The sequence below is a fragment of the Pongo abelii genome, chromosome 17 (assembly GCF_028885655.2).
Source record: "Pongo abelii isolate AG06213 chromosome 17, NHGRI_mPonAbe1-v2.0_pri, whole genome shotgun sequence".
NCBI lineage: Eukaryota > Metazoa > Chordata > Mammalia > Primates > Hominidae > Pongo > Pongo abelii.
Genome location: NC_072002.2, coordinates 47,129,378 through 47,144,157, shown reverse-complemented (window position 1 = coordinate 47,144,157; position 14,780 = coordinate 47,129,378). Strand labels below are relative to the sequence as shown.

Here is a 14,780-nt window from a genome sequence, read left to right as displayed (position 1 = left end):
CCTAGGCATATTTCCCACACACAAACTGAAATTCATACTGTGGTTATGAAATCAGGCCAGTTTTGTTATGACTTTAAAAGATTTGTAAGGAACAGATGCTAGTTCCAGCTGTTTTTATCAGTGATCTGCAGGCTGAGGTGGTCCTAAGGAGGTTGTGCTCTTTCTGAAAGTCATTAAATTGTGTTCTACTAGCACTCACATATTGAGAATTTCCACGTGAAGTTAGATTCAAGAAATATATTCTGCTAGAAGCCAATGGTATTTTTTAAAAGATGAGATAGTCATACAATGGTCCCTACCACAGAACATGAGGATATCTGTGGCATATCTGACACCTTTCAACTCAACAAAATCCCTTGTATGTGTCAGGCAGATGCCAATTATTATACTAATAATAAGACGAATAGGAAGAATAATGAGTGCACACTCTAAAAAGACACTCTGTAATCTTTTTAAAAGTATTACCTCATTTAAGCCTCAGCAACACAGTGAGGTAGGTACACCTTTTAATCCCATTTAAGGATAGCAAAACCAAAGTTCTAAGTGTTTTGGGAATGGTTATGTGGATAGCAGATAACCAAAGTTTTCTGCTAATGTCACATAGCCATTTCTAAAGTGTCATTGATTCTAAAATGAAGTCACAAGGAAACCATTCTATAGTCTTACTTTTCTCTTCTATTCTTATCTCCAGCTAATAAGTCCAAGAAACGAGAGAAGGTCAAGGCTCTATTCTGAGTTTCATTGAAAAACAAGTATAGAGGAGAATCTCAGGAAGGCAGAAATGAGACAACAAATAGAAAATCAGCCCTATATCCTAACTATTGGTATCAAATCATTATTTTTTCTCAATTCATCTGACAAATATTATGTTTCCTTGTTATAGTGGAGACTACAACATAACTGTTTCAATGACATTTACATTATAAAAAGGAAGCACGGAGCTATGTCTATCAAAAGCTTTTTATGTTCTACTTGTTATGACTTCATGAGACAAAATATAATAGATGCTGTTATCTGTATGTGAATTTCCATAAGCCACATATTCATTCTGCACATTCTGAGCCTCAGTTTCTCCTCTAAAATCCTTCCAGCCCAAAATTCAATGATTCTATAATTCTAAGTCACAGCAGATTTTGAAAGTTTGCTTTCTTTTATATTCATTATCATTTTTATGTCTTCCAGAATGTGAGATAGATTACATTAACCAAGATTTCTCAAATAGTTTTACACATATTGGACATTCATTGTAGCAACCTTGACTCCAGCAAACCTTCATGAATCAACCTGTTATAAAATAGAGCAGTCCAGTAAGGCAGATAAATACTATCATCTGCTACAGCTTCCCAAAACATTCTTCATAAATAATGTTTTATGCGACATGATTAGAAAACACTGCCATCTTCCTTAAGGTTAAAACTGTAACCATTATGTAGATAAGAAATAAAAACCTCTGCATAGAATTGTATTCATATAACTTATGAAGCAGAAGTAAAAAGTCACAGAGAATAAAACATTTTCATAACAGCAAAGAATCATAGCTAATATTTCTCAAGCATTTGCTCTGTTCAACATTTTATAGGAATTACTTCATTTAAAGTAAATATGTTCATAATAATCAAGAATCATGGCTAAGATTTCGTAAGTATTACCTTATTTAATATTCACAATTACCATATGAGGTAATGAAGTCAATAATTAATATTCTATCCAACATATTATTATTTAGGGTCATCATGCTTTATTTAAGTTGTGATTCTCAAATGTTCCCCCATCAATAGCAAAGATTATTTTCCCATCCAACGTCTAGTCTCTCTTCTTTTACTGCCTTCCAAATGTTCAAAACACCACAAAGGCCTTAAAGGCCCAACCCTCCCTTATCCAAACCAAAGGCAACACATTGACCTCATTCCTGCCGAAAGACCTAGAATATTTAATGTCATTATAGTATCTTTTGGAACTTGCTTACAACCTGCTTATCAGATTATTGATTCTCCTGTATTGTTCAAATGATTTATGTTTTTGATAAAACAATAACTGAAGCTTTTTACAAATAAAAACAGCTTGCTTGTATGTGTGCGTGTGTGTGTGTTTGTGTGTGCTTTTACATGTTCTCCACAAACAGCCTGGAAACTCCTCCATATATTTTCTTGTTGATTACTGGAATACACATTTATCCTATCTTTTGATTATCAAATGCTAATGTAGGTCAGTGGTTATCTTTAAAACTGTGGTATAAACACTTCTGTATAGCAGCCCAATAATGTGATTCCCTCTTGCTACTTAGCATAGTTCTAACTACAGAGGCAATAATAAATATTTGAATGCAAAATGTAATTGACTTTAATTATATCATCTCAATTTCTATATCCAGTTGGTCTCCTGTTACTTTTTATATGCAAATTCTAAGTCACTCCTCTCGTCTTTTTAAAAATGCTTGTCTAAACTTCTTTGTGCCCTAATTTTCTTATATGTAAACTAGTAGTTTTGATTGTAAACCAAAATAATAGTAGTGAAGAAAAATGAAATATTAATCATAAAGCATATACAATAGTACTTGGCACATAGCAGATATCCAATAATTATTTTCCTCTGGCCTCTTTCATTTGTTTTAAAATGATATGCTCATCTTTGCTCATTAAAATTAAGAGGATGAAGGCCAGGCTTAGCGGCTCATGCCTGTAATCCCAGCACTTTGGGAGGCCGAAGCGGGCAGATCACTTGAGGCCAGAAGTTTGAGACCAGCCTGGTCAACATGGCAAAACCCCATCTCTACTGAATATACAAAAATTAGCTGGGCATGATGGTGCACACCTGTGGTCCCAGTTACTCAGGAGGCTGAGGTGGGAGGATCACTTGAGCCTGGGAGGTGGAGGTTGCAATGAGTCAAGATTGCACCTTTGCACTCCAGCCTAGGCAACAGCATGAGACTCTGTCTTCAAAAATAAAAAAATAAAATAAAATTAAGAGGTTGAGATGATACACTGAAACTATATGTAGTCCCGATTACCATATTATTCTTCTCTTTTAAAAATAAGTAAATTGCACACTATTTTAATAACCCACCATTTGTATCGTCATTACCTAGCAGACATCAGAAAGTGATTAAACATGGTAACAGATTCTAAAGCAACACAATTCCTTCATGTACCACGTTTAATGAATTTCTATGAAACTGAGTTCCTACTACACTTCAGGCATTGAAGATATCATCATGACTAAGACAAATTCTTGCCAGAAAAGATGTTTAAGCGGGACGGACATGACACAGAAAGCATTCAAAATGGGTTTTCCCATGACACAGTTGTACCTCGTTTTCCTTTCCATACCACTCGGTTCCTTTGGGTGTCAGTGGCACCTTCCTCTTTTCCAGAGTGGTACCTTTGAAAGGTGGGGTCTTCACACTCAGTTTGGATAGGACTCAGTGAAATCTGGGATATGGGAGATGACCCTAAAAGGAAAGCAACCCTCTACAGATGGGCAACATTCATGTGCTGAACCACTGGCAGGGGAACAGGCAACAAATAGTGCTCGCCAGACTTGCACCCTGCTTCCTTGTCACTTCCGTTCCAGATGCTGACAACAATTCTACCCACATGACTGGGCAAGATGAGCCTCTATTCCTGACCTCCTCTAAGATCATGTCCCATCAGCATCAAAGTTTCCCCGCCAGCCCAGAAGCATCTTGTGGGTACGGGAAAGGTAGTAGGGGAGATTCCTCTGCCTCTTTCTCTGTGACCTTTCTAATCTGTTGTTTTGTTCTGAACTTGAGAGAGGTAGGAGGCAGCCAAATATGCCTGGGCAGATAGGGGTGTTTCCCCACTGAAACCCCACCTCCAAGCTGAAGACAGTTTAAAGCCTGAAAGCCAAGCTACAAGTTAAATCTTCCAACTGAATTGAGAACTTGTCTTCCCATTTGGTACACTTTCCTCTGATTGAGCCCCACTCTTTACTTATTTTGCATGTACCTACCCTTTCCTAATTGCTTTTCTACACTGTTGTGCCCACCTTTGAGTGGCATCTTCGCTTTAACCTTTTTACATACTCACAAGGCAATCAGCATACACTCCCCATTCTGAGTCCATAAGAGGTCCTGGACCCAGCCACAGGGGGGACTTTCCCACCTCCAGGTAAGGGAACCACCCCCACATTCTCTCCACTGAAAGCTGTTTCATTGCTCAATAAAATTCTTCTCTGCCCTCCTCACTCTTCAAAGTCCAGCATATCCTCATTCTTCTTGGGTGTGGTACAAGAGCTCAGGACCACTGAACGCAGGTACAAGCTATAACACAGGCAAGCTGGGGCACACCAGCAAGGCTGAGTGGGGCCCAGGCTGGGCATTGCCAGCCAGAGGTCTCCAGCTTGCAACCCGACTGAGAAGAAAAATCCTACATCAAACTCTTTTAAATAATGCAAATCTATATTTTTTATAAGTAAAACACAAACGTACTAGAACCTGTACTATAGCTTAAAATGTATATAAGGGTCAAAAATATATTGATAATTGTGATATCAAAATAAAAAGCTCATTAAAGGAAAGATGACCTCATGTGTTTTTGAACTGTTGAAACAAATGCAATCATTGATAGACTTTTTGCAAACCAGAAAAAATACTTATAACAAACACAACATTAAAGTTTTACTATCTTTAATACAGGAAATGTCCTCACAAATTAATTAGAAAGAAACAACTCATACTCTAACAAATAAGTGAGTAAAGAACATGAAGAATCAATAAACATGCATACATATACACACATATATAAAGACAGATCAGGAAAATTTGTAAGTGCATTTTTTTCAGATATTACAATAAATGCTAGTAAAATCAATGAATTTTTACATAGCAAATTAACTTTAAAATTGCTAATATTTGGGGATTATAAAAATAGTAATGCAGAAACCGTCAGCACCATTAACGAGGCTAAATTTGTACAATTATGCTGGATGAAATTTTGTAAAAATATATCTATTTTTGTAACCTTAAAATTGTGTACAAGCTATATCCCAGTATTCCCTCTTCTACAAATTTATTCTGAGGAAATTATAGATGTGCCAAAGATTTATTTATCAAGGTTGTTTATCATAAGCTTGTTTAAAATACCCAAAAACATGGAAATAATCTCAAGCCTAACAACAGGGAATTACTTGGATAAACTATATATATCCATATAAGAAAAAATTATAAAACCATTGCAAATGAGGCTGAAAAAGAATAGGAAGATAGAAATATATTCGTGTTATATTGTGGGCATCGGTTGCAAAACAGTTTGTACAGCATAATTTATTATTGTAGTATATGACAATAAAAATATCCGTGAATATAAAGAAAACTATACACCATAGTGTTTATTTCTGGTGGCTGATACTGCAGTGATTCTTATTTTCTGTTTACTCCTTATCTAATTGTATAAATCTTCTACAATGAGCTCCAATTGTTGCCGTAAAAGATTGTTATTTTAAAATGTTAAAGTTAATGGCAAATAATTAGGTAATCAAGTAGTCAAGTAATAAATTTTGATGCAACAGGAGAAAGTTGGCTTGAAAAATGTGAGAGTGGGATATTCAGAGCATGTAAATCCTAATGTGGGAATGTGGGAAGCAATCGTGTAGTGGAAAGAATGAAATCAAATCAAATAAGTGTACAGAAGAAGACAAGCTGAGATTCGACACTGATACAGAGGGAAAAAAGGCAACTGAAAAAGGTATCTGACCATTAGATAAGGTAAGTAGGTAAAGACGCAAGCTTCTAGAGGGTTTGAGTATTCTAACTGAACATCCTATCACTCAAAATAATGAAATGTGTTTTCATTTGATGCAAATGTGATAATGGCCAAATTACTCTAAAATGCAAACATCTTAAAGGGTTGCTAGTAGAGCTCTGGAAGCAGTTAATTGATCTCCAGCATGCCTAGGATTTTCAGGCTGGTGTTAAGTTTAACAATCTTGAAAGGTATTTCGGAGTTCAAATGCAAAATAAGTCCCTCCCTTGGAGGGAATTCTGTGAATTAGTTGGAGACACAGGCATTTACAGCTCACAGGTTTCCTCATTTGCTGGAGGGTATCGTTATCTTTATAGTTCTATATATAAAATAGGCAAATGTCCCAGGTCATGCCTTCTCTCATGAAAAATTGGGCATTTGCTGGGGGGTGAGAGGAAGCCCAGAAAAGTTTGAGAATGGACAGGAATACAGAAAATATAAATGAACACAAAAGGGCATCAGTTTAGATAACTAATGGATACCCATCCCCAAATATAAAGGAATTTTCCTCTTAGGGGAAAATTTTTTATTTCTGGTAACTACTCGTGAACACATCTACAATTCCCCTATGCTCCAGGAGAACCAATACAGAGAGATTTCCACCACACTGGTATGCATATTTCCTACCATATAAATGCATAAATTACTAAAATCAGTGATAAGATACAAACTGGATAGTAGGTTTTGTGGTTAATGAAACCAACTGACCTTGAGAGGCAGGTAAATACTACTAAGCTCATTTTTCTTATGAGCAAAATTGAGACAACAATACCTGAGTTGCAGGGTTGTTTAGAAGATAGAAGTAAATAATATACATAAATGCTTAGTCCATAATAAACAGTGCTGTCATTAAGACATTGATTTTTTTTTTCCTTAGAACAAAGTTGAGCAGGGCTTGTTGTAAATGCATAAGACAAGAAACATACATAACTTGGGCTGAAATATAAAATAGAAATGTTTTAGTTGGCAACTTTTTACCTGAAATGTCATAGACATTCAGGAGCAAAAGATGAATGCTTATATTTACAACAAAGTTTGAAATTATTTCCAAATTTATCTATTTATCAGGTGTGGGCAGTATTTTAACAATTATTTGATTATTTGAGCTACACTTGCATTTTCAATTGTAAATACATTTGTACCATTTCCAGACAATTCTATATAATTTAGCACAGTAAATGTGAGCAAGCATGCTTATGTTAATGTCAAATGACTGGTGAGATTGTTTTCCTACTCACCATAACTAAAAAATTTCTATAGATTTTGATCCTAAACTAGTATTAAAAGTAATGACAAAACCACGATTACTATTTCACCAACCTAATAAAAAAAAATGAAAATTATTAAGACTAGGTAAATTAATCTGTTTGAGAATTTTTCTTCTCTTCCTTTCCTTTCCTTCCCTTTTTTTCCTATCCTTTCTTTTCTGTTTATTTCTCTTTTCTTTTCTTTTTCTTACTTCAGAGTAGGCTAAGTTTAGCCCTATTTATATAAGACATTTTAGAGAAAAGCTTTCCAGATATAATAATTTTCTAAGTAAATATCTTATGCAAGCTTATTTTAGCTTGTCCTTATTGAAGGAAACTTTCTGAGTGATTGATTGCATCCTATAACATTACAGTATGGTGTCATAAATGACAATGATATCATCAATCAGTCAGCAGTATGTTAATTTTAATTTAACAAAATTTGAATCAGATGCTTTAGATCTAGAAAAAGATTTCAATCCCCCCATTCCCCAACTGTCCAAACCCTGCCACCACCACCACCTTTTGGAGTGGACAACTTGTTGGCTAAGGACGCAAAGTCAGTTGATAACAGAACCTGACTTAGAACCCAGGCATCTAACTCCAAGGTGGAAGGTGAAGTATAGGCATTTCTGAGAAAGGATCAGAAATACATTTTAATAATAAACTTTTAAACACAACATTGCAAAACATACCATACTCATGATGCTTCTTAACCAGATTGTTTTTCTTGTGATTTCAAAAGTTGTGAGTAGAATGGAGTTTTAGAGTAAGACGATGGGTGTTTGTTTGAATCTCTGCTCCACCACTTAATCTGACCACAAACCCTCAGCATGAACTTCCCCATCTATAAAATGTGGATAATGACAACTACCTCACAGGAGTGGTAAGAGAATAATATAAGAGAAATCATGAAAGTAAAATCAATTTGTGAAATATAAAAAAAGTAAAAATGAAAGAGAGTGGTATTATTTTCACTCAGCTTGCAAAAATCCTGGCCCCTGTATTATGAATAAACTTGATTTCCAGTTCTCTTGGCCTATTCCAGCAATATAGCTCTTACATTTAAAATACTGAGGATTTTTCCAGTGGGATTTTTGCTATGCAATAAGGAAATATAAGTAATTATCTAAAACAAGGCCATCTAATTATATCAGGGGGTTCTGATAACAGCATAAACCATGAAAGTGGAACTTAAGTGCTTTATTATCAGAATCATAAAACAGAAATACAGCCTGTTATTGCATTATTACAAATTCTTTATTTTTATAATACACAGTGCTTCCCAAATTATTGTTTTTATACTCAATATATTCCTGTTAATTGTTCATATTGATATTAAAATTATTTCATAATATAATGCCATTTTACTGATGGATTTTTTGGTAAATATACTACAGTAAATAGTATAAAAACATGATAGAGTTGAGGTCTCTGCTATAGTTATTAATTTTCCCATGTTATACACCAATTAGCCATGTATCATATCTGTAAAAATATACATAGGGCCATATGCACATAATTCAAACCCGTACCTAATGATACCCTCGTAAACTATTTTCCCACCATTGAAGCACACATATGTTTAACTTTGAAATGCATTGCCAGAAGAATGCTTTTGAAAAAAATCTCACTACAGATGAAGTCTCATCAATTGCTGCTTTTTTTCTACTGTATACTTTATGAATTGCCTCATCATAATTAACTCCAACCACTGGAATTAATTACTCCAGATGATTTGGGAATTGGTCTTCTCAGTTCCTCAGAAATTCATTGAGATCATCCCACAAAGCAGAGGAAGGAGGGTGAATAAAGCAAAAACTCTCTTCGAAAAAACAAACGTGTTTTAGGATTGTGTTTTGTTTATTAAAGAAGGAGAAGTAGGGTCAGAGAATGACTATAAACACATTTTATTCTTTTCTAGTTTCATAGAATTATAGCCATTCAGAGCTACCGTGAGTAGCTATTTCAGCCCCTTCATTTCATCCACATAAAGAGACTGTAACAGCTTGAGTGACTTGGTTGAGGTCACACATAGAGCTAAGGCCAAAAGCAGGAAGAAACCAGGCTCCCTGTCACCACAGCACAGTGTTCTTCATACTCAACCTGACTATGTTGATGTCATGGGTTCATGATCCCAAACTTATGTCGGGATTCTGTTCAGCTGAGAAATAAGAAAGAAGGATAATGCGTCTTGTAAGACTTATAAAACAAAAATCAGATAAAAATCATACGTGGACACTAAGAGGTTGGCAATTGTGAGGATTCATTGACAATGAGCCCTGTGCTCAGGGAAGCCCTGGTATTCTTATCTGAGGAAACCTTGGATTTGGGTGAACCCATCCCAATTTCGTCTCAGTTGTTTTCAGATTCACCGTCACAATCTTTCCTCTCTAAATATGTTGTGGTTAGAGAACATAAATCTGTTATATTTCGTAGAAACCAATTCTGCATCAGAGGACTTCAAGGAAGAATTGGAAAACAATTGATGAAAATTTGTAGTTTTTTTAGTTTTTTTAGTTGTCAGAGTAAAATTTATGTTTTAAAGATGTATACTTTTTAAAAATCAAACGGTTACTGTTCACACTAAATCAAAAGGTTAGTGTTAACCTGAGAGTTGCTAAATTCTCTCTCAGAAAGAATCTATGTAACCTAGCCAGAGCAGAAATCTGAAAAGCGGGAATCGGAGACAAGGAATGACCTAGAGTATGTCATATCTTCTTAAAAAGCAAAAATTGGTATTAATAGGGAAAATATAAATAAAAGAAAAACAATAAAAGCAAACTTAATTATTATCTTCCCACATCTTCCCTGGGGGCTCCCTAATATGACAAAGTAAAAGATAATGCAATAAACTAGTTGAGTCCTCCCAGAAGCAGATGCCAAGACAGAGCTAGAAGCGCAAGACATTAACTGGGGAGAGTGACTTGAAAGAGAAAGGGGAAAAGAAACAAGAGCAGTTAGGAAAAGCCTTTTAGACCATGATGGAGGTCTGACACATTGCAACGGTGTGAGGGAAGGAAGAAAGATCAGGGAGGAGAGCCTCAGACCATGTTGTAGCCCTGGGAAAGCCTCGGCTAGCCTAACGAGTAGCTCTAGCACAAGGAGGGCCCAAAGAGGAGCATCTCACTGTCCAGAAATAAATTGCAAGCCCATCTACTGCTGCTTTGCTCAGTCATTGGCAGGAGGCTGCCTTGCAAGTGCTTGACATCTGCTCAAAAGCTAAGGCAGATCCCAAAGTCAGCACAACCAGGGTCTGTTGGCCATGTGCACTCCTTGTAGCAGGTTCACCCTTGGAGGCATCTCTGAGTGGTGCACCACCATGGCTACACACTTGCAGGCATTGATTCTTTTCCAGTGTGATTGCCTGGGTTGAAATTTATGACAGCCGATCAGATCATTTCACCTGTGTCACCAAATCTGGTTTAGATGCCAACTCTATCTAAATCACTTATGCAAATAGTTTCGTAAACACATTATTTTAAGTGTCCACATCTTATCAAGTAAAAAACATATTATAAGCACTTTTGAGACCTTAGGTGTGAACTATTTACTCTTACATGTGCCCCATACTTTCAATGTCATTTAAGGTACAAAATAAAAGTAACTTTATGTTTTAGAAAACAACTAATTCTTAAAATTTTCCTTTAAATTCTGGAAATTGGAATATTATCTCCCCTGAGTATCCATAAGATATTTACTCAACCTCGATTCTTCTCATTGATTTTGTCTCCCCACAGAAAAGCAACTTCATTTTTTGTCCTGCTGATTTGTTTTAATCAAATTGCTCAGTGTTACAAAACACAAAATAAAGGAAGATGAGTTTTGCTTGTTTATTCCAGATGTGCTCTGGAGCAGTTTTGATTTCTGCTTCCTCTTCCAAGACTTGGGCCTGTGTGTGTCACATTCATCGGTGCTGGACTCTCTCAGTTCCCTCACTGGACAACACACACAGGCCAACATGTGGAGCTGGACTTATTCCCAGGCTCCTGCCTCCTAGGCACTGCAGAGTATTTGGTCTTTACAGCAAACTAACCCAGAAGAAATTTATTTCCTCCTTGTCAGAAATAAAAATGCATGTTATCACCCACAGTTTTAAGCTGTAGATGTAATATTTTCATCTAATAGTGAAGAATGGTGTACTTCCAAATTTAATGTTGAACCCTAACTTCTCCCCTGAACTCCAAAATTATGTGTTCAACTACCTGCTCAACGTTTCCACCTGATGGATGATGATATGGTTTGGCTCTGTGTCCCCACCCAAACCTCATCTCAAATTGTAATCCCCATGTGTAGAGGGAGGGACCCAGTAGGAAGTGATTCGATCATGGGTGTGGTTTCCCCCATGCTGTTCTCTTGATAGTGAGGGAGTTTTCATGAGATCTGATGGTTTAAAAGGGGCAACTTCCCCTGTGCGTGCTCTCTCTCTCTCTCTCTCTCTCTCTCTCTCCTGTTGCCATGTAAGATGTGCTTTGCTTCCCCTTCACTTTCCACCATGATTGTAAGTTTCCTGAGGCCTCCCCAGCCATGCGGAACTGTGAGTCAATTAAACCTCTTTCGCTTATAAGTTATCCAGTCTCAGGTAGTTCTTTACAGCAGTGTTAGAACAGACTAACACAGATGATCAGTGGGAAAAGTCATCTCAAATTTAACATATACAAAACAGAACTCACCCCTCCCACATGTGCTCCTCCTTCAGTCCTTCCCGGCAGAGTAAATGGTAATGACCCTGATTGCTCTGGTTAAAAACCTTGGACACACCCTTGACTCCTCTTTTTCCCACCTTTGTATCCGATCAATAAATGGGTCATCTTACTTCTCCCTAGAGCATTTCTAACCACTTCCACTCTTACATTCCTCATCCAGGCCACCATCATCTCTCACCTGGAGCATTTCAATAGCCTCTGAACTGGCTTCCTTGTGGCTTCTTTTGCTTCATCAGTCCATTTTCCATTTAGATGTCAGAATAGTTCTTTTTAAGCCTAAGATATTTCATCTCACTTCCTTGATCAAAACTCTCCAATGACCTGTCTTCCTATTCAGGATGAAATCTGAAGTCTTTGCCACAGACTCTGTGGGCTTGCCGCTGCTCTGACTGCATCTCAGACCGCCACCCCTTTCCTGCACTCTTCTCTGGTCTTTGGGCTTCCTTGGTCTTCTTTGAATAAGTTAAACACCCTTTTCTCATCTCAGGGTCTCTGGGATTACTGTTCATTCTGCCTAGGGAAAAAAAAAAAACTTCATCCTACCGTTCTCAGCTCAAGGACAGCTTCTGGAAGAGAAGCAAGGGGCACGAAGACAGGGTGAAGCTCAGAACCAGAAGTGACCTGGCAATGTGGAGACAGCATAGAAAGTGCACTGGGGGCTTGAGTCAATTTTCTCTAAGCCTCAGAGCACAGGGGAGCTCCAGCTGGCATTTGGGCTATCTGAAAAACTGCTAAGCAAACCTGCTACTCTCTGCCCCACAAAGAAAATATTCATTGGTGGCTATCAAATGCCAAGTGCTTTACCTATATTATTCCCAAAAATGCCCACAACACCACTATGGAACATATATGATTATCATCATCATCGTTACACATACAACGGATATGAGGTTCCACATCATGGCTGGGGCATGTCTATTGAGACAGAACAAAGATCCAGTCACTGGTCAAACCGACTCCAAAGCTGATGCTCCTTTCTCTGTGTCATGCAGGCTCCCCGTGAAATAAGATGCATGCTTCATGTGTATCAGACCACTTGTCAATCTCAGAACAATCCCTACAACTTCCCATCTTCCTGCACCCCATAATCCATCAGAATAGCCTCTCACACTTCCAACCTTTTTTTTTAACTAATAATTCTGACTTGTCATCCAAAGATTAGCTCAAATGATCAGCTGGCTGTCCTCTACCATCTTCCTTTCCACTTCAAGTAAGAATGATAGATTCTCCTCCAACCCAAATGGTGTGTGGACATGGTTTGCGCCTCTGTTCTGGTATTTTCAAACCTTCATTGCTGTTAGCCAGGTATAACTTCACTCCATCAATGCTAAGTTCTTTGAGGTCAGAGTCATATTTTTGTTATACTTTTATCCCTCAACACATAGGGCAATGCTTTAACATGTTTGATACGCAATAATACTGTTGCAGTTGAATAGAATTGAATGGAAATAAATATTACAAAGTCTCAGTTTGCTAGTCACTGGCAATAATAGATAACTTTCATTGAACACTTATTAGGTGCCAGGGGCTTGCTAATCCCTTACATGATACACCTCAATTTATTCCTGACAACAACTTATGTCCTGACTAATGTTATTACCTACACTTAACATAGAATAATATTGAACAACAGAGAGATTAATTGGCTTTACTAGTGGCCTCGGAGCTAGGAAATGGCAGAGCCAGGATTTGAACCTGGGCAATCTGAATAAGAGCCCATGATTGAACCATAACACTAACCAAAATTGAATTTTGTGACCTCAGTAACTACTCTAACAATTGCCTCTTTTTGTCCCGTCCCATCTACAGCTGTGCCATGTTGTGGCATATTGTCTATGCACTTAACTGTTTTAAGCTGTGTTTCAGGGCATGGTCCAGGGGCCAGAGAGATTCATTTGTCAGGAGGTGGATATCAGCTGAAGAGTGGTTAGATGTGTTGAGTCCAAAGCAAGTTCTAGGATTTGGAATTCCTGTTGAGGTATTCATTGTGACAAAATAATATCACTGTCAACTAGAAATCAGGCTAGCTGGACTTATTCATCCTAAAAATAAACAATCCTTCTTTTTTTAATGCCTAAGAGGTGTGGAGACACAGGAGACCAGTTAACATTTTGTGGTGATCATGGAGTAATCATCAGGCCTGACAAAAATGATGGACACAGCTATTAAGCCATGGACATGGGACCAACACCAGGGTGCATGCTGGCCACCCAGCCTTCAAATCACCTGCTGAACAACACATTTCACTGCTGCCTGAGACAGCGGGGCCTCTAAATGAGCTCTTAAAAACTCCAAATTACAAGGGATGTTAAAATCTTAAAGATTTTCTAAGACAATTGCTAAAAGGTTAATTAAAACTTGAGACTGATTTGACCATTTAAAACTAGCTTTTTTCATTTGAACGTCTATTTTTCCTTATGTCTGGACAAACATCTTTTTAAAATAATAAAAAAATTCTGAAAGCTGTAGGAGATGGATAGTTGCTAAATTTGTGAGTGAAAATTAATTTCTTCATCTCAGATATTACAAGGTGGATTTCAGTATTGATTCTAGAACATCTAGTGCAATTTCTAACAACATCATCTCACACTCTTCAACTCAGTGACAATGTTGAGCATTTGTCATTAACAAAGGGAACTAAGTTCCCTCTAATTTTAGGGAATGGGATTTACAGACAGTAGGAGACACACACACACACACACACACACACACACACACACACACACTTAATGGAGAAAATGGGAGGAGGGATGCCAATGATTTGTTTGTCATTTGAGAAGGAGCAAAGGGGAGTATTGGCATTGTTTAATTTGAGTCAAGTAGCAGAAAGTCTGAATATCAGTGCAGCTCATTTGATTTTACTACTGAGTACACTCGGAAATTATTGAACTGTCTCTTTTTGCCAGTGCCTGCTGCCCTGCTTTTGGTCGTTAGATTATTTGATTTGACACTCACCACACTAAAAGGTTGTTCCTTCTGCTCTGACTATCAGGGCTGGTATGAGGAACAGAGGAAGAAAAATTGCACAGCTGGTAGTACAGTGAACCCAAAAATATACAGAAATGTAC

General features: G+C 37.3%; 1 long non-coding RNA gene across 1 annotated transcript; it reads right to left on the bottom strand.

Moving 5' to 3' along the window:
* Window positions 1-10,765: 10,765 nt before the first annotated feature.
* LOC129051541 (uncharacterized) lies at window positions 10,766-13,656 on the bottom strand. The gene is made up of 3 exons (XR_008515900.2): window positions 13,559-13,656; window positions 11,891-12,226; window positions 10,766-11,063 (listed from the first exon to the last, which is right to left on the bottom strand). It is a non-coding gene; the product is annotated as an uncharacterized LOC129051541 (long non-coding RNA).
* Between the last annotated feature and the right edge of the window lie 1,124 nt (window positions 13,657-14,780).